General features: G+C 48.6%; 1 protein-coding gene across 1 annotated transcript in view; it reads left to right on the forward strand.

Moving 5' to 3' along the window:
* Positions 1 to 18,741: 18,741 nt before the first annotated feature.
* The window catches only part of LOC126546262 (dual specificity protein phosphatase 22-like), a 104,318-nt gene continuing 102,714 nt past the window's right edge, over positions 18,742 to 20,345 (forward strand). Inside the window, exon 1 of the mRNA XM_050194413.3 lies at positions 18,742 to 18,883. The gene's annotated coding sequence lies outside the window, so the exon portion shown is untranslated. The remainder of the gene's footprint in view (positions 18,884 to 20,345) is intronic.

The raw sequence follows: 20,345 nt of genomic DNA on the forward strand, positions 1-20,345 counted from the left end.
AAAATCCTGTTGGGAAAAAAAAGACACGTCTGTGCGCCCATGCTCGAAAGGAGGAGCGATCGGCGAGCCTTGACTCCATCAGCAGCTTGTTATGTCTCTGTTGGCTTCTCCAAGGGGTAGGATGGTAAGCTACAACCACTGTTGTGCCCGTCGAAATAGCAGCAGACTGAGATCATGCAATCTGTGTGCGATACGCTTCGTTAGCATCGTGAGCCGATTTTCAGTTCTCGAGGAAAAAAAGAGAACAACAATAATAAACTTGGGCACGGTGCAAAAGATCAAAGGCCGAATTCACAAACGTTTTCTTTCGTCAGTGATCTTTGTCATTGGCCGGTCGCCTTCGCTAATGATACGTCAAGCAGCAGAAATGAGTGGCAGCTACTTTACGAATGATTCTAGTGGTAGAACTTTTTGCGAATGCGAGGCGCAAGGCCCTGTATTCACAAAAAAAGATTTTAGGCTCGTCAGGGATCTTACGTTAACAGCAAAATTCCAACCAATCCTGATGCTGGACATACTATTAGTAAAGGCGGCCGGCATATGGCAAAGATCACTTACTAAGGAAAAGCTTGGTGAATTCGTCCCCAATAACACATTTTCAGATTTCTGAAGTTGCAAGTCACGGGAATAATATAGAATGCGATCGCAAAGCTTTATTTCCTCCTGCGCTCTAGAAAACTATAGAAGCCCTATTTCATTAAAATCTGACTTCGCAAGTGTGCTCTGCGGAAACGAGCGCAGTTTCCGAAGAGCTCTCGCGCAACGGCAGGAAAACGTCTACGGCCATGTGTATGCCACCGTTGGAACTGTAGTTCCAGACCTTTCCCGAACCTAAAGATAAACACATAGAAAGCAAAGAGAAGTACATGCGTTGATAAAAGACGTTGCCATGTACGATGCTCGAGTTTTGATTTGAAAACGCGCTCGCTTCATCACACAGGGAGATAAAAGCGCCGATTAGGAAGTCAAGTGCGCCCTTGACATTTCTGTTTTCACCAAGCCCAAGGCCAGCGTCAGCGACTATCTCATCCCTTTCTCTTCACTGACACCGCTAGTGTGCGCAATCTGCAAGCCCTATCGGTCCTGCTGCCTCCAAGGGCACCGATCAAGCAATCATGGGATGACAGGCCGCCGAAGCTCTTTGCGTCACTGCCGGGTTGACTGTTCACGCAACGGCGGCGGAAGAAATTATTGTGCCCTGAACGCCGCAAGGTCATTTGCTACAAATTTACAGAGATCATCGTTGATATTGACAGAAACTGGTAGCGGGCACGAGTAGTCTGTTGTCGCCTGACAACGTCAGTGTAAAGGTTTAAAGGTGCGTTTTGTTTCGTCCCAGTCGCCATATTTTTCTCTAATGAGCAGAAGGTAAACATGATCCTTGCCTTGGTATATACAAATGGCAACAAGAGGAAAGCCGCAAATACAGGGTGTTTCAGCGAACAGTTTCAAAAATTTTTTGATGTTGCCTGTGGCAGATAGCTCAATTCTGGTTTGGGAACCAGTCCGGCGGACACTACTTGCATCAAAAATTGAAATGCGAAATCATCTAATTAACAAGAATTCATAAATTAACTACTTAGCTAATTATCTCATGACCCATATTGTAATTTACAAATTCTAGCAGTAGACTTCGCAAGGCGGATCCACTTGGAACGAATTCTCGGGACACCACCAGTTTCGAGATATAAATTCCCGAACTTTGCTGAGAAATGCATTGGCGTTCCAGTTACTTGTGCGCTTCAGTGCATGAAACGACGTTTTGTTAGCAAGTTAACTGGAACGCCAATGCATTTCTCCGCAAAGTTCGGGAATATACATCTCGAAATTGCTGTCATTTTGAATATTCGTTCCAAGTGGATCTTCAAGAAACAGCGGTGGAGAACTTCGTCTTTGAGTCCCAGCCTACGCATGGATGTTCTAGCATCTATGGCCTCAAACCCTCATGCTAGCGTGCGGGACGTGGCCGCCCAGGTACCAATTTCCAATTCATCAGCTTGGAGGATTCTAAATAACGGCCTTTCACCCGCACCGCCTCAACCAGCAAATTCTTAGAAGATATGGAGCTGTAGAATCGTCTAGATTTCTCGAATTGGGCCCTCACAAAAGCCGATGAGTCATCGGACTTTTTGATCAACATCATGTGCACAGATGAAGCCAAATTTCGCAGAAACGCCTAGGTAAATTTGCATAATCCACATTATTGGAGGGACTCCAATGTACACTGGGTAAAGCGCAAGTGGCACCAGTACCAGTGGTCGCTCAATGTGTGGTTCGGAATTTACGCCGATGCTATAATCGGTCCCATCTTCTTCGATCACACACTGACTGGACAACGTTACGTGAACGAAATCCTTGAAGGAGTGGTGGATGAGTTTCTCAGCGAAGTCCCGCTGTCACGCCTTCCACTTCTGAGGTATCAGCAAGATGGGGCGCCAGCACACAACAGCAGCCGAGCACGAAACTGACTGGATGCGACTTTTCATGCGCAATAGATTGGAAGGCACGGGCCTGTAAATTGGCCGGCTATAGGTCACCTGACCTCTCTCCGTTCGATTTCTTTCTTTCAGGTTATGTGAAAGATCGTGCTTACATGATCGAGACGGACGTCAGATTAGTTCAAGCCAAGGATAATGGATATCTGCCGTAGAATTCCGGCGTCGGTCATCAAGAAAGCCACTGAAGATGTGATAAAACGGACACATTACTGCGTAGCTGCAAAAAAAGGCGATCTATTCGAACACGTCCTCTAGGCTGGTGTTCAACGGAGCTTACGAATTCATAGATAATAAAGGCACAGTGAAATCTGACGGTCTCTTCTTTTCTTTTTTGTGCAGACATCCTGATTGCCAATTCGGCTCATTTAGAAGGAGTATATTTAATTTCTTGAACACATCGGGTTTGCCTTCTTTTTACACGTTGGTCGCTTCCCGGTCTGTTTATTTCGCTCTCATTTTTTTGCCACGAACCTGTTTTTGCAGCACGTATACACTCTTAAGAAAAATAAAACCGTCACTTTAATTTGGCTTTGGTCTGAAGCAAGTTTGTGGCGCGAAATATAGCTTCACGCGCACTCTTTCGATGCCGTACACTAGCGATGCGGTACACTAGCAAATGCTAGTGATAGCATTTCCTGTCGGCAATGCTATCATGCTGATAACGCGCGTGCCGTTCGTTACTGGAAAGTACCGGGCTCGCAGCGTTAAAGAAAGGAAACGCATTAAGGCAGATGACGATTATTGTTGTGTGGCAGAAGGGGCATTCTAAAGGGTGTAAACTGTTCTTAGAGTGTAGGAGCAAAGCCGGGATTTTGAAACATGCTATGCCTATTCCATTGCTTTTCACATTTCATGCGTGGACAGAGCGGCGCTTCGGCTGCGTTATTAAGGGGCTTTTGTTATCAATGTGATCAGTCGGCCTTGAGAGACGGACAATAAGTGTGACGTAGAAATGAGAGGAAGGAATAGCTGCGAAGCAGCGAAACCAGCTGTTGGTGCTCCTTCCGTACCATTATCAACGTGATGCGCTGTCTCTTTGGGTTTGCGACAGGCAACGCAGTTGATTTGAATCAGCTTATTTGAGGGCGCTGCTTTATGATGTGGGTGGGAGCGCACTCACGTGGTCTTTTTCATACTCCGTGATGTTTTTGCCAGTCGTAAAAATGTGTGCGCAACTAGTGTGTCGCGGAAAACGCCGTAGTTAGATGTCATTTTGGGGTGCCTACAAATGTCTCATTGACACTTTGAAAATTAGGACAGTACTTCTCGAGTTAGATACTTAATTGCTATTACTGAATCAAATCTCAATAACGAAAGAATTACAGGCGGCTACTCCACTGTACTGGAAACAATGTGCACATAGGTTTTCTTAGAGTAACGCAACTGCTCTTTTTTTATGTCTTGGTGCATGATAGTTGGGGCCCCCTGTATAATTCACTCAGTTACCGAAATGAGGCCAAGCCGGATTCACTCGAAATCAGAGTTAACAGAAGTCATGCGCACGAGCGCTTATACTCGGACTCGCAGAAAAAAGAGACAGAGAGAGAAAGGCTACAGTTTCGCCGGAAAGGCGAAGCAGTATTAGTGATAGCCAAGTATGCGACAATTACACGAAGGAAGATTACACCACCGAGAGGACTCGGGCTGTGAAATTGAACTGTCTCCTACTATGAGGTCTTGTATATGCTCATATAACGCCGTCACTTCAGCGTTCAATGCTTTGAAGTCACACGAAGTTTTTTCAAGTGCAAGAAATGTGCAACATGTGCAAAAGTGCGACATGTGATCTCATTGATCCCATGTTGTGCAATCTTGACATGAATTTGCGAGCCGGTGTGTGCGATGTCGTTGTCGCCGATCATTGCCCCACGCTTATGTTCCTACCACAAGCCTGTATGATACCGCCTTGTCAAAGCCACCCAAAGCGATCTTCTCGTATTGATTATGCGAGAGTTAGAAAATTACTTGAGCACCCGCCGTGGTTGCTCAGTGGCTATGGTGTTGGGCTGCTGAGCACGAGGTCGCGGGATCGAATCCCGGCCACGGCGGCCGCATTTCGATGAGGGCGAAATGCGAAAACACCCGTGTACTTAGATTTAAGTGCACGTTAAAGAACCCCAGGCGGTCGAAATTTCCGGAGTCCTCCACTACGGCGTGCCTCATAATCAGAAAGTGGTTTTGGCACGTAAAACACCATAATTTAATTTTTCTTTTTAATATCACAAGAAGCGAACAAACACTGACACCAAGGACAGCATAGGAGAAATTACTTGTGCTTAATAAATGAAATAAAGAAACGATAAATTAATGGAAATGAAAGTGGATTAAAAAACAACTTGCCGCAGGTGGGGAATGGTCCCACAACCTTCGCATTTCGCGTGCGATGCTCTACCAATTGAGTTCACCCCAAAAGATCACGTTCTCGTGACGTCTGCGGCAGAAAGGATGTTGCACATCTGCCGCCAAGGTCTGTGAGTGGTGGCGCTGGCTAACACTCCCAGGATTCTACTAGGAAACATAAATACCCAAGAAAGTGGATGTGTAAACGGCGCTGCGGTAGCGCAATTGGTAGAGCATCGCACGCGAAATGCGAAGGTTGTGCGATCTTTCCCCACCTGCGGAAAGTTGTTTTTTCATCCACTTTCATTTCGATTATTTATCATTTCTTTATTTCATTTATTAAGCACAAGTAATTTCCCCTTTGTTGTCCTTGGTGTCAGTGTTTGTTGGGTTATTGTGATATGGCTAATACAAAAATCGGGCCCATCAGTTAAGCATATATATATATATATATATATATATATGAAAAAAATTATGGAGTTTTACGTGCCAAAACCACTTTCTGATTATGAGGCACGCCGTAGTGGAGGACTCCGGAAATTTCGACCACCCGGGGTTCTTTAACGTGCGCCTAAATCTAAGCACACGAGTGTTTTCGCATTTCGCCCCCATCGAAATGCGGCCGCCGTGGCCGGCATTCGATCCCGCGACCTCGTGCTCAGCAGCCCAACACCATAGCCACTGAGCAACCACGGCGGGTTATATATATATATATATATATATATATATATATATATATATATATATATGTATATATATATATATATATATATATATATATATATATATATATATATATATATATATATATATATATATATATATATATATATATATATATTCTACCGGAGCACTTCGGCGCCAGCTCTGTGCCAGCACGGAGGAAGAAGTTGATGTTCATTGGCCCTTTTCCAGACGCCATGCCCACGTTGCTGAGACGAACAAGCCGGTTATATTTGGTGGAGGTGCTCGGTAGGCCCTTTCCTCGTCTTGGAGCTCCGCAGCCGTACTTTACCATCTCCCGCTGCAATGACGGAGGATGCCGCTACCTCTCAAGCCGTGCCCACCCCCGCGCCTGCCATGTGTGCTCGTGTGGTCCGTCAGCGTGATGCTCCGACATTGAGCTGTACTGACGATCGCGATGTCGAAGACTGGGTGGACGAGTATGAACCCTGTAGCGCTCATAACAAGTGGGATGACGCTGCCAAGCCGACTGACGTGATATTTTACTTGACTGACGTGGCGAGCTTATGATTTAACAATCATGAAGCCGATTTTACGACCTTGCAGGTTTTCAAGGAACCCCTCACTTCGTTCTTCGGTCGGCCAGCTGTGCGCAAGCTTCGCGCGGGACACCGCCTGCGTGACCCAGCTCCACAAAATGGTGAGATCTTCACGAGCTATATTGAAGACGTCATAGTGACCTTTGTAGGCGAGTGAATGCTTCAATGACAGAAACCGAGAAAATATGGCACATCCTGAAAGACGTAAACGACGATGCCTTCCATATGCTGGTAGCCAAGATCCCTCAGAACATCACCCAAGTAATCGAACTGTGCCAAAGTTTTGATGAGTTGCGTAAGGAGCGCCTTTCTACGCGTCGTACCACTATGCAATGCACGGAAATTTCAGCCTTGGAAACCACACGTACTGGAGCTGAATACTCCGCCCTGCTGCCGCAAATTCAGCAGTACGTCCGCGAGGAAGTGGCCCGCCAGCTCTCCCTTGTGGCGTCTTTTCCTGCGACCCCTACCACATTGGACAATCCGCTCCGTCGTGTCATTCAGACGCAAGTCGCTGAGGCACTGCCATCCCCTGCGGCAGCAACGCACGTTACAACGCCTCTCGCTTACGCTGAAAACGCTACTCGCTCATATGGGCGATCCTGTAAGATTCGTCGTACGATCTCGCCGCTGCCACCATTTGTTAGAGTTGTCGGACGATCTACGAGCTGTAGGCCGATCTCACCGCTGCCATTCAGATGTAAGATTTGGCAGTCGTAGCTCTAGGAAGGAGCTTGACTCTTCGTCGGCACTTAGGAGAGCAGGATTTATTTACATGTTATTTACAGTTGAACATGAGGTACATCGACAGTCTAGCGTGACTCCCAAATGGGGCCCGCAAGACGAGCATACAGCAAACAGCTTACGAGCACACAGCTCACGAGTACATTTCGAGCACGACAACGAGCACACTCTAGCAGCCGACAATCGCTGCTTACAAGCACTCTGCTCGACGTCATAGTTCGACGTCATTGAAGATGACCCTCCCTTTTGGAGGAGGCGGGCTCTCGACTTGGAGGAGGATGAGGGCTCACATACACGCACACACACACATAGGTGCAATGGTCCGGAGCCGATGTCAGCGGAGCTTCGTAGAACTTCGTGTCTCAAAAAGTGCATGGGAAGGAGCCTTCGACGGCGTTCCCGCGGCAACTCCCCCACTCACAGCAAAACAGGGCGGCGTTGTCGTGTTGCGCACAAAGCCTGCTTCGTCGAACTCGTAGCCGTCCCGGGTGGCGCGCCAGGGTAGCACATTGTCTGGTATCTCGAAAAGCGCATGGGGAGGTTCCACCAATTACCTCCCCTCGAGAACTCCCTTGAGCTGACCCCTCGCCACGTGGCTGCCAGTTATCCGCAGTTCTCTGAAGTGCGCCACCGTCCCGGTTGGATCGGAACACGTGCAGCGGGCTGAAATAGCTGCAGGCCGATCCTAACAGCTCCTCCATGGCCAGGAAAATCTCGCCTGGCCAGTGCTGGCAACCACTGGGCAGGAAGAGAATGGCTGGCGAGCAAGACCATGGCTTTGCTCTCTGCAACCCCAGCGCACATGGAATGCCTTCAACCATCTCACAACAACTGGCACAGAAGAGTCGATCCCGGCAACACAATACCACTCAGCGTGCAAACGCCCGGAATCAGCTGTTAATCCACCAGGCCTCCTATCACAATTTCAATGCAAGTCACTCAACTGGGAATCCCAAATTTTGCCCCAAAATTTCGTGCCGCCAAAGCGAGCGTTCACGTTCCCCTTGAGTTCGACCAAACATGACCGTCGTGCTGCACAAGAGCAAAGGTTTACGCAGAACTAAACCGAAGGCTCTCAAACACCAATACCCAAACATAACTTAAGCAGCCTAGCTTCACGAACAGCCTGTTCTTACCCTATCACAGTGGCGTACTTATCTCATGTACTGTTGTCACTGAACCGTCTGGCCAACTCCACAGGTACGTAATCACAAACGCGCTTGCTTTGTGGTCCCTATCGGAACACGTGCAGCGGGCTGAAATAGCTGCAGGCCGATCCTAACAATCCCCACGAGCGCTAAGCAACCCAGTCACCAGGTTCTACTCGCCGCCAAGCCCCGTATATATGTATACAGCCGGTTCACGTACCAGCGTACCCACCTTCCGGACCCTCTCACAACCCATGGCGTACTCCGGACAACTGCCCCGTCTGCTACGCCTGCGGTATCGCCGGGCATGTTGCGCGCCACTGTCACTGCCGTGTAGGCTATTTTCGTGACGTCGCGCCCCGCGTTGAATACACACCTCAACGGCCAGAACGCCATGTTGACGCTGATGCTTCGGACTCTGATTCACGTCGTGCCACCTTCAGCTCACGTCGGTCGCCTTCACCTCGCTGCCGCTCCATTCCCCCATGCCTCGGCGGTCCAATTCTCCGCCGAGGGAAAACTAACAGCCGCAGTTCCTGAGGCAAGAACTGCGGTGTCGCCGAAATTTTCAAGGCCTCATACTTTGCCCCCTAATGAAATTGCAGTGTTAATAGATGGTATCGCGACCAAAGCTCTTGTCGACACAGAAGCTGCTGTTTCTGTGATAAGTGAACTACTGTGCCGCACACTGCAAAAAGTGACGATACCGGTTCCTGACCTGTCATTACGGACGGCGAGCTCGCAGCACTTTAAGCCTTTGGCCGCGTGAACCGCTCATGTTTTCATTAAGACGTGCCGTATGTTGTCGAATTTGTCGTCCTCTCGCGTGCGTCGCATGATGTTATCTAGGCTGGGACTTCCTTTCCGAACTTCATGCTGTAGTCGACTGCGCTCGTGCACAAATGGCCCTGTATCCGTTCAGTACGATGATCGCAGACCCTACGTGCCCGTCACCTAAAGTGGTCGTCGCCGCCAACGTCCTCATTTCTCCGTTCTCGGCCCTTTTAGTGTCCATCCTCTGTGGCTTAATCACCGATTCAAGTGCTTTTTAACGCCGTCTGAAGATTGTGCCCGTCGCTGGAACCTCGTACTTCCGTTCGCTGTAGTCGAACTTGCTGATGGTTGCGGTGCAGTTTACGCGTGCAATCCCTTTCCCTGCCCTTCAACTTTATTACACAGTGAATGTCTCGGCCATTTGGACACTTTTCATGCCATTTTCCCATCCCAGGCATCTTCTGATGTGGCACTGCTGCCTCTTGATGCAGTCACTTCTGCACACTGCACCCGCCGAACGTGACCAAGACAGCTTGTTGCGCAGCACAGATAACGCCCTCACTGAATTCCAGCGCAGCCAAGTCGTTCAACTACTAAAACGTTTTCGTGCGTCTGTTGACCTCGACCAACCTTACTTGGCGCGTACGTCTGCGGTTGTTTACCGTATTGACACTGGTGACCACGCGCCACTGCACCAGCGCCCCTACCGGTTATCACCGACCGAACGCCACGTTATTAACGACTACGTCGATGATATGCTGACACGTGGCGTGATTCAAGAATCCCACAGTCTCTGGGCTTCTCCGGTCGTGTTGGTGCGTAAAAAAGGATGGTTCAATCAGGTTTTGCGTCGATTACCGCCGACTAAACAAGATTACACGCAAGGATGTCTATCCGCTACCGCGTATTGACGACGCCCTGGATAGCTTTCAAGGAGCCGAATATTTATCGTCGCTGGATCTGCGCTCCGGCTACTGGCAAGTGCCCATGGCTGAATCCGACCGCCCAAAAACAGCTTTTGTCGCCCCTGACTGTTTAATTGAATTTAATGTGATGCCTTTCGGCCTCCGCAATGCGCCTGCAACTTTGGACAGGATGATGGACTCTACTCTCAGAGGATTCAAATGGCAGACCTGTCTGTGCTACTTAGACGATATAGTAGTATCTTCCGCAGATTTTTCCTCTCACATGCCTCGCCTTGAACAAGCTCTTGAGTGTATCACTGCCGCAGGATTACAGCTAAACTTGAAAAAAAAAATGCTATTTTGGCGGCCGTAAACTTACGATCTTAGGCCACGTAGTCTCGAAAGAAGGCATCCTACAGGATCCTGCGAAGCTTCGTGCGGCTGCTGACTACCCCAGGTCCTGCACTCTAAAGGAGCTCCGTAGCTTCAGCAGCTTGTGCTCGTATTTCCGGGGTTTCATCCGCAATTTCGCCTCCATCTTCGCCTGACTCACCCTCACGCACCCTTCGTCGTCAAGCTCCACACTTTGCCATTCGCGAAGGCTTGTTGTGTCGTCGCAATTACTTGACCGACGGCCGCAGGTAGCTCCTTATTATTCCTCGTCATCTGCGCTCGGACATTTGCAGTGTTTTCCACGATGACTCTCATGTGGCCACGCTGGCACATTCAAAACGCACTCCCGTCTTCGCCTGCGGTACTACTGGCGCGGCATGTATGGCTACGTTCGCCAGTATGTTCGGTCATGCCCTACGTGTTAGCGCCGCAGGACACCTCTTCACAGCACCGCCGGTACTCTACAGCCATTGCCTTGCCCTGCCCGACCGTTCCACCACGTTGGAGTCGATCTTTTTGGTCCCCTCCCGAACACTCCTGACGGCAACCGGTGGGTCATTGTCGCCGTTGCTGACCACGGTATGCTGAAACATCGGCGCTGCCAACCGCCACCGCCGAAAGACTTTGCTTACTTCCTTCTCCATCACGTCATTCTGCGACATAGTCCACCACGTGAATTGCTAAGCGACTGTGGCCGCATGTTTCTCTCAAACGTCATCGAAGCCCTCCTAAAGGAATGTCATATTGTACGTCGCACCGCCTCAGCCTACCACCTTGGAACTAACGGTATGGCGGAACGTTTTAATCGTACCCTTGCCAACATGCTGGCGATGTACGTGTTCGACGATCACACGAATTGGGACCGGGTACTTCCATTCATGACCTGCACTCATAACTCTGCGGTCCACCTGGTTTCTCACCTTTCTTTCTTCTCTATGGACGTGAATCATCCTACTCCATAGACACAATTCTGCCATACCGACCTGAAGTTTCTGAAGCGAAACGTATTTCTGAAGCGGTTGCTTATGCAGAAGAATGCCGTCAACTGGCGCGTTCGTTTACCACGCAAGACCAGTGTCATCAAAAATTTCGACATGACGACTCTGCATCTGCTGCCCACTATTGCCCCGGAACGCTGGTTTGACTATGGGTTCCCTCCACCACTCTCGGCCTTTCTACCAAGCTATTGTCCAAATACCACGGTCCTTACAGAGTCCTAGAGCAAACGTCGCCCGTGAACTATGTCACCGTACCGGTCGATCCAGCTCCCGACAATCGTTTCCGAGGGCGCGAAACAGTTCATGTCCCACAGCTTAAACTGTGCTACGACCAGCCTGTGCTGTCTTCTGCCTAGGTCACCAGGTTGGCTCCTTTCTACCCGGGGAGTGTTGTACCGGAGCACTTCGGCGCCAGTACTGTGCCAGCACGGAGGAAGAAGTTGGCGTTCGTGTGTGTCTTGCTCTGTCGGTTTTTCAGGCTATGGCTGCCTTGTGTTATTGGCCCTTTTCCAGACGCCGTGCCCACGTTGCTGAGACGAACACGCCTGTTACTATATATATATATATATATATATATATATATATATATGCGGAGTTCGGAAGGCTGGTCAGTCCCCAGCCCCCCCCCCCCGGGAACATGAAACCTCACCGCCCATGGTAGGGCCAGAAGGTGTGCTATATGGCACAGATTAAATTACCATACGGCCCATATGTTACGAGTCACGAATACAATAAAAACATGCAGCTCCAACGCACACCTTGCAATATATGTGAAAGAAGTTAATGAAATACCATATAAGGAACTGCCTATTTCATTCCTGCCTCTTTGGCGCAATAGAAACTGGCACGCGCAGATGTGGTCTCGCGCACCCGTGCTACACTATGTGACACAAGCGGCGATCATGTCGAAGAGCTATAGTCGACGCTGGCACGACGGGCGTATACGTGCGATTGTGACCTCAAGGTTAGAGCATCGGGCTGCTGTGCTGGGGGACCGAGGTTCGGTCGCACCATCGGACGCGTAATTCAATATCTTTGAAGCTTGAGTTTTTCGGCAAGACAGCACCCGGCAGCCACGGTCAGGGAAGCTTCGCATAGAGAAAGTTTCGCTTAAAAAAAAGAATGGCGACTGCGTTGCGCAAAGTGGATGCGCGCCGACGAAAGCGATGCCACGTGGAAAATGCGTTCAGAATGCTTTCAGACAGCGTTACACCTCCGGCCGCCTTATTTCATGTTACTGCTCTTGTCATCGCCTCTGATTTTACAGCGAAAGCTGTATATGAATAACCTTCCCTAGTTTTTTTCGGCGTCCGGCAACAGAAACGGACTTTGCGATTTCTAACAAACCCATACGGGTGCAGTGCGGCGGCGCAGATGTCAAAATGCGGAACAGATTAGAACGCTCGCCGTGAACAATAGCGTGACGTCAAGGTTATCGCAGTATATAAGCAGTAGACGTATCGGCGCTAAAAACAGCTGCCTTATAGATGGGGTGGACACGTATAGTTCGTACACCCGAAGAACAACATGCGTACGAGGAGCGCCGGAGGGAATAGTAACGAGAATGTAAACGGCGCCGGCGCGAAACGACCACCGACGAAGAACGTTCCCGTGATGCTGAACGAAAACGGCAATAGCGAACCCGGGCACCTCCGAACGAGCAACGACGCCAGACTCGCAACGCAAAAAATGACAACCATTCTATTCCGTGAAGATGGAATGGTAGCGAAAGCACATTGCTTTTCGTTTGAGAGCTTTGACTGTTGTCAGCTTTCGCTGCCATTCCATCTTCACAGAGTGGAATGGTTGTCTTTTTTTTTCTTTCTCACCTTTCCTGAGCGTTACACCTTTTGTTTTATGCAACAACGGGATTTGGAAGACGGCGACTGAGCTTCCCCAGTTAATTTCTCCACTTAGTTTTACTGCCTTTAAAAAACAGTCTCTCCTTGACCTTAACGGCATGTTTTCGCCACCTTTGGGACGTTACCACCATGACCGTCAATGAGGTAGGCCTTTCTGAGCACCTTAGACTCGCTGTCTAAGGGCCTTGCAATAGTTGTGTTTCTTGCGATCTTTCTCTCCTTCTCTCTCTTTTTTTTTTGTCAATGTTATTCTTTCTTTTCCCCGCTCAATCCATTTTTTTTTCGGTAAAGCTGGTTTATTCGTGCACATGGGACAACTGCTTAAATATTCAACTTTGATTCCTCCTTTCCATACTTTTTTCATTGCGGTGCAATTAATCAATCAATCAATCAATCAATCAATCAATCAATCAATCAATCAATCAATCAATGATACTGACACTAGTATTAGCATGAAACAACTTGTCCTATGATTTTCCCAGAGGAGTTCTCAGCGCGCCTTAAATTGAGTTGCAACAGGCTGCAGCAGTTAAGACGTCAAAGCATGCGCATCTGGAAAAATACACACGCTGTCCACCTCGTTTTATAGGCGTAGCACGAGCTCCCTAGCCCGTCCGACAGCCTGCTCCGCCATGGCTCTGCACGAACCAAATGTACTTGAGCACAAGCCTTGCGCACTGGTTTTATCTTGCCTCTCGTCCTTCTGAAAGTTCGCAGTTCGTCAACTACGCCGATAGAACCCAAACCTCACAAGCGGTGCATTGCGGCGACTGGAGAGCCGGTGCCGAAGTGGAAAGAAATGTTTACTCTTTACTCGGCGTCTTCGGACTTATACCCGAGTATAAGCGGCAAGCAACAAATGACCTTCGACACCAGCAACTTCCTGTTTTGCATTGTTTAAAACAAAACATACAAGAACATAGAAAGTATTACATTCTGGAGTATGGCGTCCCGAGGCGGCTACGCAGTATAGCTATGTTAAAAAAACGTACTGGCAGATTAATTACGACCACCTGCGGTTCCTTAACACACACACTCGAAGCACTTTGCACCAACGTTTTTTTCCCCTTTTGCTTTCTTTTTCTTTTTTTCATTCAGCGCCCATCGGAATGGGGCCCCCGCATCCGGGAGTCGAACCCGTGAACCTTTGCCCAGGAGGAGAATGAAAAGAAAATGACACGTCCCACTATATCTTCTCCTATTCTACGGGAACAAAAAATTTAATAAATGTTCGAGGGCGATATGGCACATGGAAGAAAAAAAAAAGAAATCGACAGCATGTTACACCCCTGTAACGCGTCATGGCGAAAGCCTGCTGCACACATGGTAATGCATTAAGTTATCTGATCGGAGGGGGTCAGGAAGAGGAGGAGGAGGAGGAGGAGGAGAAATAGACAGAAAGACAGGGAGGTTAGCCAGTTTTCAGACCGGCTGGCGACCCTGTGCTGGGGAAAGGGGTTAAGGGGAATAAAAGATAATGGAAAAGAGATATTACAAAAAAATAGATTGATCAAAAATGAAAGAGAAAAAAACAAAGGAAGATACGGCACTGTTTAAAGTCTGTCTCTAAGACCAGTCCTCCGCAAGAAGCGCAACAACGCTTTCAAAGCCTTCTGTGCTGAGGACGGTCTCGGCCAGTGTTTTAAGACATTTTCCTCCGACAAAGGGCACTTGTCAAGACTATCTAGCACACTTGAAAGTTCTTTCCTGGGCGCACTGAAGCGGGGACACTCACAGAGAAGGTGGGCGAATGTTTCCTCGCAGCTACAGTTATCGCATGTAGGGCTGTTGGCCATTCCTATCCGAAATGAGTACGCATTCGTGAAGACCACGTCAAGCCACAAGCGACAAGGAAGTGTCTCCTCAGCTCCAGGTAGTCCTGACGGAAGGCGGAGCCGTAGAATCGGATCCAAGTTGTGGAGACGAGGGTTGGTAAATTCCGTCGAGTTCCACTGTGCGAGTGTAAGTTCACGTGCGAGCGAATGAAGCCCTGTAGCTGCGTCTGTTCTCGATAACGGTATAGCTACACAGTGGGGACCATCATGAGCAGTTCGGGCGGCCTCATCTGCACGGTCGTTTTCGTAGATACCGCAGTAGCCCGGTATCCACTGATACGCCATGTTGTGTTTTTCTCTATTGCGTGTTGGTGATGAAGTCTTATATCAGTGACTAATTGCTCAATCGGTCCATAATGAAATCGCGAAATAATGCACTGGAGAGCGGCCTTGGAGTCGGAGAAGATTGACCATGATTGTGACGGTTCTTCAATTACGAACTCTAGAGCAGCACGGAGGGCGGCGAGTTTTAAAGCCGTCGATGAGGTAAAATGCGATGTCTTGAATTTTATGGTGACGGACTTCGCGGGAATAACCGCTGCTCCTGCTGAGCTTGCAGAAGAAACTGAACCATCCATGTAATTGTGAAGGCGTCCGCTGTGCTTCTCACGTAGGAGCAGTAGTGTGGCTTGTTGTAGGGCTAAAAATGACGACTGTGTTTTCTTTTGGATTTCAGGAATGGTTAGGAGGGCTTCGAGGAGATGTAGGCACGACAACAGTAATGGCGGTCTTGCTGCAGGCGTGAAGTTCGAGGGAAGCACTGCACGATGCGAAGAAATAATATCGCTGAATGCAGAGTGTGGCCTAGAAGCAGGAAGTGAGGCGAGGTGGTGTGATGAAATCCGGGCGAAATGCCTGATGTGCATTCTTAAGGCATCGACGCGAATATATGTTGTGATTGGGTGACCACGCGCGATGACCACAGTGGCTGCTGAACGTGCACATCTCGGAAGGCCGAGGCATATTCTCACTGCTTGAGCTTGAACCGACTGGAGACTTCTTGCAAGACATAACCAGCTGCAGTTTCAAGTAAGCTTATTGCGCTGTAGGTCGCTTTCCTCAACGACACATCCGAGCACCTAATGCCATATCTAACGGTTATATCATTCTTTCTTTGGGTTCCTTCTTTATTTCAATCTTTTTTCCTTTCTTCTATCTTTATCTCGTTCTTTATTTCGTTCCTTCTTTCATTATTCATTTTTTTCGTTTCTCATTTCACATTCAGCCATTGCATCTTTGCTTGCTCACGGGGGTATGAGCCATTGCTGATGTTGATGTTTCCTTTCTTTCTTTCCCTCGTTCTTTTTTGCTTTCGGGTCTTCATTCATATTCAGCCATTGTATTTTTACTTGCTTATGGGGGTATGAGCCATTCCAGATTCTTTCTTTTTTTTTTGGGGGGGGGGGGGGGTTATGAGTCATTACTGATGAAGATATTTTTTGTACGACTCACCAACTTTTTTTAAACCACTCGACTAGACGCCGCTTTTTTCGGGTATGAGCCATTGCACCGAGACACTTAAGGCTTTCACCTTAATAAGCTTAAATGCATGTGTTCCCAGGAATTAAGCAAACCTGAAAACTTTATCATACGGAAGTGCCATGACTTCAGCGCAGGAATGGCAGGCGTCAATGTTGAAATGAGCATTTCTTACTCCAATTAGCGCGTTACTATATTGCCATGCACGTCGGCACTTATTTAACACGAACTTAGTTTCGTGGTTGGTACGCGTCTGCTAAAATTGGGAATATTTGACGACTTCTCAAAAGCACTTGGTTCTATAAATCGTGATCTCTTGTTTATTAAGTTAAACCTCTATGGTGTATGCGGCATTGTACTTGACTTAATTACGTCATATTTAGGTACCAGACAGCAGTTTGTACAAATAAATAGTTTTAAGTCTCAACTTCGGTCGGTCAATGGAGGTGTACCCCAGCACAGTATTTTAGGGATCCTTCTTTTTAACATTTTTGTTAGCGATCTAGTAAAAATTGATGTTCATACGCGCTATTTAAACTATGCCCATGACACTGCATTATTCTTTTCATCGAATCACTCAACCGAATTGATTACAAGACGTAATGCAAATTTGAATAAACTGCACACATATTTACTTGATAGCGGTTTGACTATTAATTCGGAAAAGACTAAAGCGATGTTATTTAGCACTAAGAACAATCAAATTACTTTAGAGGAAGGAAGGAAACGAACAACGCTAAAATTGAACTCGTAAATTCGGTAAAATCTTTAGGTGTATTTTGTAGTCATACCATGATCTGGCATAGCCACATTTATTTTCTTGCTAGTGAACTATCACGAGCCACTGGAATCCTTTATTCCTTAAGTTACTTTCCTCGTTCTATGAAATACTTAATACATCATTCACTTTTTCTGAGCCATTGAAATTATTGTTGTTTTGTCTGGGGTACGACTTCTGAAACTAATATCAGTAGATTGTACATTCTGCAAAAGAAAGCTCTTCGCGCTATTTGCAACAAACTGTATGATTTCCTTTCAATATCTTTATTTCATGAACTTAAGACAACGAAACTAAAGGCCCTTTTAAAGTAGCGTTTAGTACTTGCGTATAAAAAATTAGCGTAAAAGAAGTATAAATTACATTAATTGCATGGTTAACTTGAAGCAACACGAAGCTCCCTACAAAGCAAGAAAGCCAAAGTATTGGCACGCACCAAAATCACGCACTAACTACGGATCGCAGATGCTGCGCTCCAGGCTCCCTCGGTTACTAAATAATCTCATTGTTAATGAAATTGATATTGTGTTTTTATCTCCTCCTAATAGTCTTGCTTTTTTTTCTCGTATATTAGTTGTACGCTATTATCTTAAGATGGTATGTTCATAGAGATGTTGTATTTCTTTTTATATTTTTCTTATGCACCTCTCTTTGTTTTTTCTCATCTGTGACGTTTATGCATGGTATGTTATACTGCTTGAATTGTAAGTAATTAGAAAAACCGTATTTCCGCTCTGCTGCTCCTTTCGCTTTACTGGTATTTGGGGCTGCTCAAGCTGGCACGAGCAGCTTTTTTCCCCAGTTTCCCTCCGCAATCCCGTATATTGTTTTGGGGAAATAATGTACGCTTACTTGCTTACTTACTTTACTCACAATGTTTTTATAACTTCGATGACGAGAGAAGGACACCGCTCCAAGTATGCCGACGTTGTACATTGTAAGTACAGTGCGTTGTCAACGAATGAACGCAAGCAAGCAGTGGTCATAAGACGCTACAGCGAATGCGTGTAACTGAGAAAACAGCCATACTGTCATGTGAATAGACGCCAAGGGAAGAAAAAAAGGATAGGTCATCAGCTGAACGAAACTGGTCATTGATATAGATCAGGGTAAGCTCTTAAGCCGAAAAAAGGATGTCAGCGAAAAGAGCCCACCAATAAGTCATCTAATTAAAACCGATAAAGGCAGACCTATCTTTCGAAAAATCTAAACCATGAAAAGTTGACCTTAACTATATAAAAAGCCAGGTCTTTCTTTTTCACTTCGCCCAGGCTTGCAATCGCGCCAACGCAGCCGGCCAGCTGCGATTTCCGTTCTCAATCAAGAACAATACTCAACAAGGACAAACAAGCGGACGGGAACGACACTAAAGGGGGCGGACTCTCTAGGGATAATAAAATACTGCACTTCCGGGCATGAAGGTGAATGCCGAGAGGTCTCAGAAGACCGTAGTCGGATTCATGCTCTCAGTGCACTGCTGTTTTTCTTCTTCCTCCAACTTCTTTCCCGCGATCCCCTTTCTCGGAGCGTCCCTTACGCGTCCCTTTAGCACCCTGTTCTTTCCTCTCGGCCTTTTGCCGACTCACGCTGCAAAAGCAACAACCAGCCGCGGCCGCCAGGGGGCGCGGAGGCAGTGGAGCCGCGGGCCTGCGCGAGACGGGGCCATCGATTGGGGAGGGCCGGCGCTAATCGAAAGCGCCGCGTAGAGGTACACCAGCTGGGCCGGCGGAGCGCGTGCGGTCCCCTGGCCCGCAATGCATGGCAGCGCGGCCTACGCGCACGACGTCCCACCGACGCCCGCCGCGCCAGCGCGCCCCGTCCGATGCCCAGCCTCGACGCCCACGCGGTAAGTTGCTCGCCCACGAAAGAAGGAGGGGGACAACCACGGCCCGCGCGCGCGACTCGGGGCCCGCATTGTTTCGCGAGTCGCGAGCGGCAGAAGGGCGCGCTCCTGCGACGAAACGCCGCCGTGGCGAACCGACGGTGGCGGATCACACGCAGGCCCAGTTTCTTTAAAGCCGTCGCGGCCTTGAGCGGCCGCGTGACACAGCTGCGCGAGAGCTCGCGGACCTCGTCTTGTCGCCGCAGCTTGTTGCCACTGGGCTTCCGGTCCCGCTGCCCAGCTGCGCTCGCGTTCCGCTGTCCAGCAATGCAGTCGATTTTCTTTTGGAATGCAGCGCCGGGTTCTGTTCACCGATAAGGAGACTTGAACCAATTTTCCCGCATTGAAAGAAAAACGCCGGCGAGCGAAGAACACGCACGCCTTGCCAACAAGCGGCGCTGTGCTTTCTTCACTGGCCTCTCACGTTAATTCTCGAACGTGCCGAAACCAGCTGTGGCGCAGCGCGCAGTGAACTGCAGAGTGCGCTCGCATCGGACTCTATATAGCGGGCGCGAGAGGGAAATGCTTTCATGGGACATTCCGTGTGTACAGGTACATTCGTTCCGGTACACCCAATCCGCTTAAAGCACTGCACGACTAGGTAGCAAAATGAAAGTTGGGCGCCACTGCACCCACGGCTGCCTTCTTCTCTCCCGTGATGAGTTATTTTTTGCGCCTTTTGTCGGCTCTTCTGTGAGCGCTTTTGGGGCGACTCGCAAATTCAGTCCACGTATCGCGGTTAGGAGAAGAGCGCCAGAACCGCGAAAGCGCGAGTTTCATCGTACGCGAGACAACTGCGCTAAGCGTTCGCAGTCAGCCGCGCTGTGCATGGTTCTTCGTTGTGTCACGCGCTGAGGGAGCGAAAGAAGAGGAACAAACACCGCGCCTGTCGCTGCGGCGCGATATATGGGCTCTCTTGAAATTGAGCCGTTCGGCTGATCCCCCTCCGCTGCCGCCAGCGGCAACGGTCGCGTGCGTCTGTGCGTATGCTTGCGGTCCCGTACTGCGCTCTGGAGAAAACCAGCTCGCGCGAGAAAAACAAATGGCAGCTTCGCGACGAAGCTCGGTCCTTTCTTATGTTTACGATGCTTTATAGCCTGTCTCGGAATAACCTCACTGGCTTTGTTTTCGTTGGTCTCCTTGTTTTGCCTCCGAGCCTAATCCTAACCAGGCCTCGGTTTTCTTTCTTGCTTTCTTTCTTTCGTTTTGCCCCACCCGCCACACACAGCGTCACAGTGAGCCGTCTGAAAAACACCGTTGCATATGGTTTAGGAAAGGACGACGCGACAAGAAAAAGTAGCCCGAAGGCGGCTAGGGGAGACGACAAGGCGCAGGAAAAGGAGGCCGGGAAATGTGGCCGTACGAGCAATGGAGGCAAGCACAAAAGGAAGTACTGTCGGTCCCCCCCCCCCTTCCCCCACCACCT

This window comes from Dermacentor andersoni, chromosome 1 (genome assembly GCF_023375885.2).
Source record: "Dermacentor andersoni chromosome 1, qqDerAnde1_hic_scaffold, whole genome shotgun sequence".
Lineage (NCBI taxonomy): Eukaryota > Metazoa > Arthropoda > Arachnida > Ixodida > Ixodidae > Dermacentor > Dermacentor andersoni.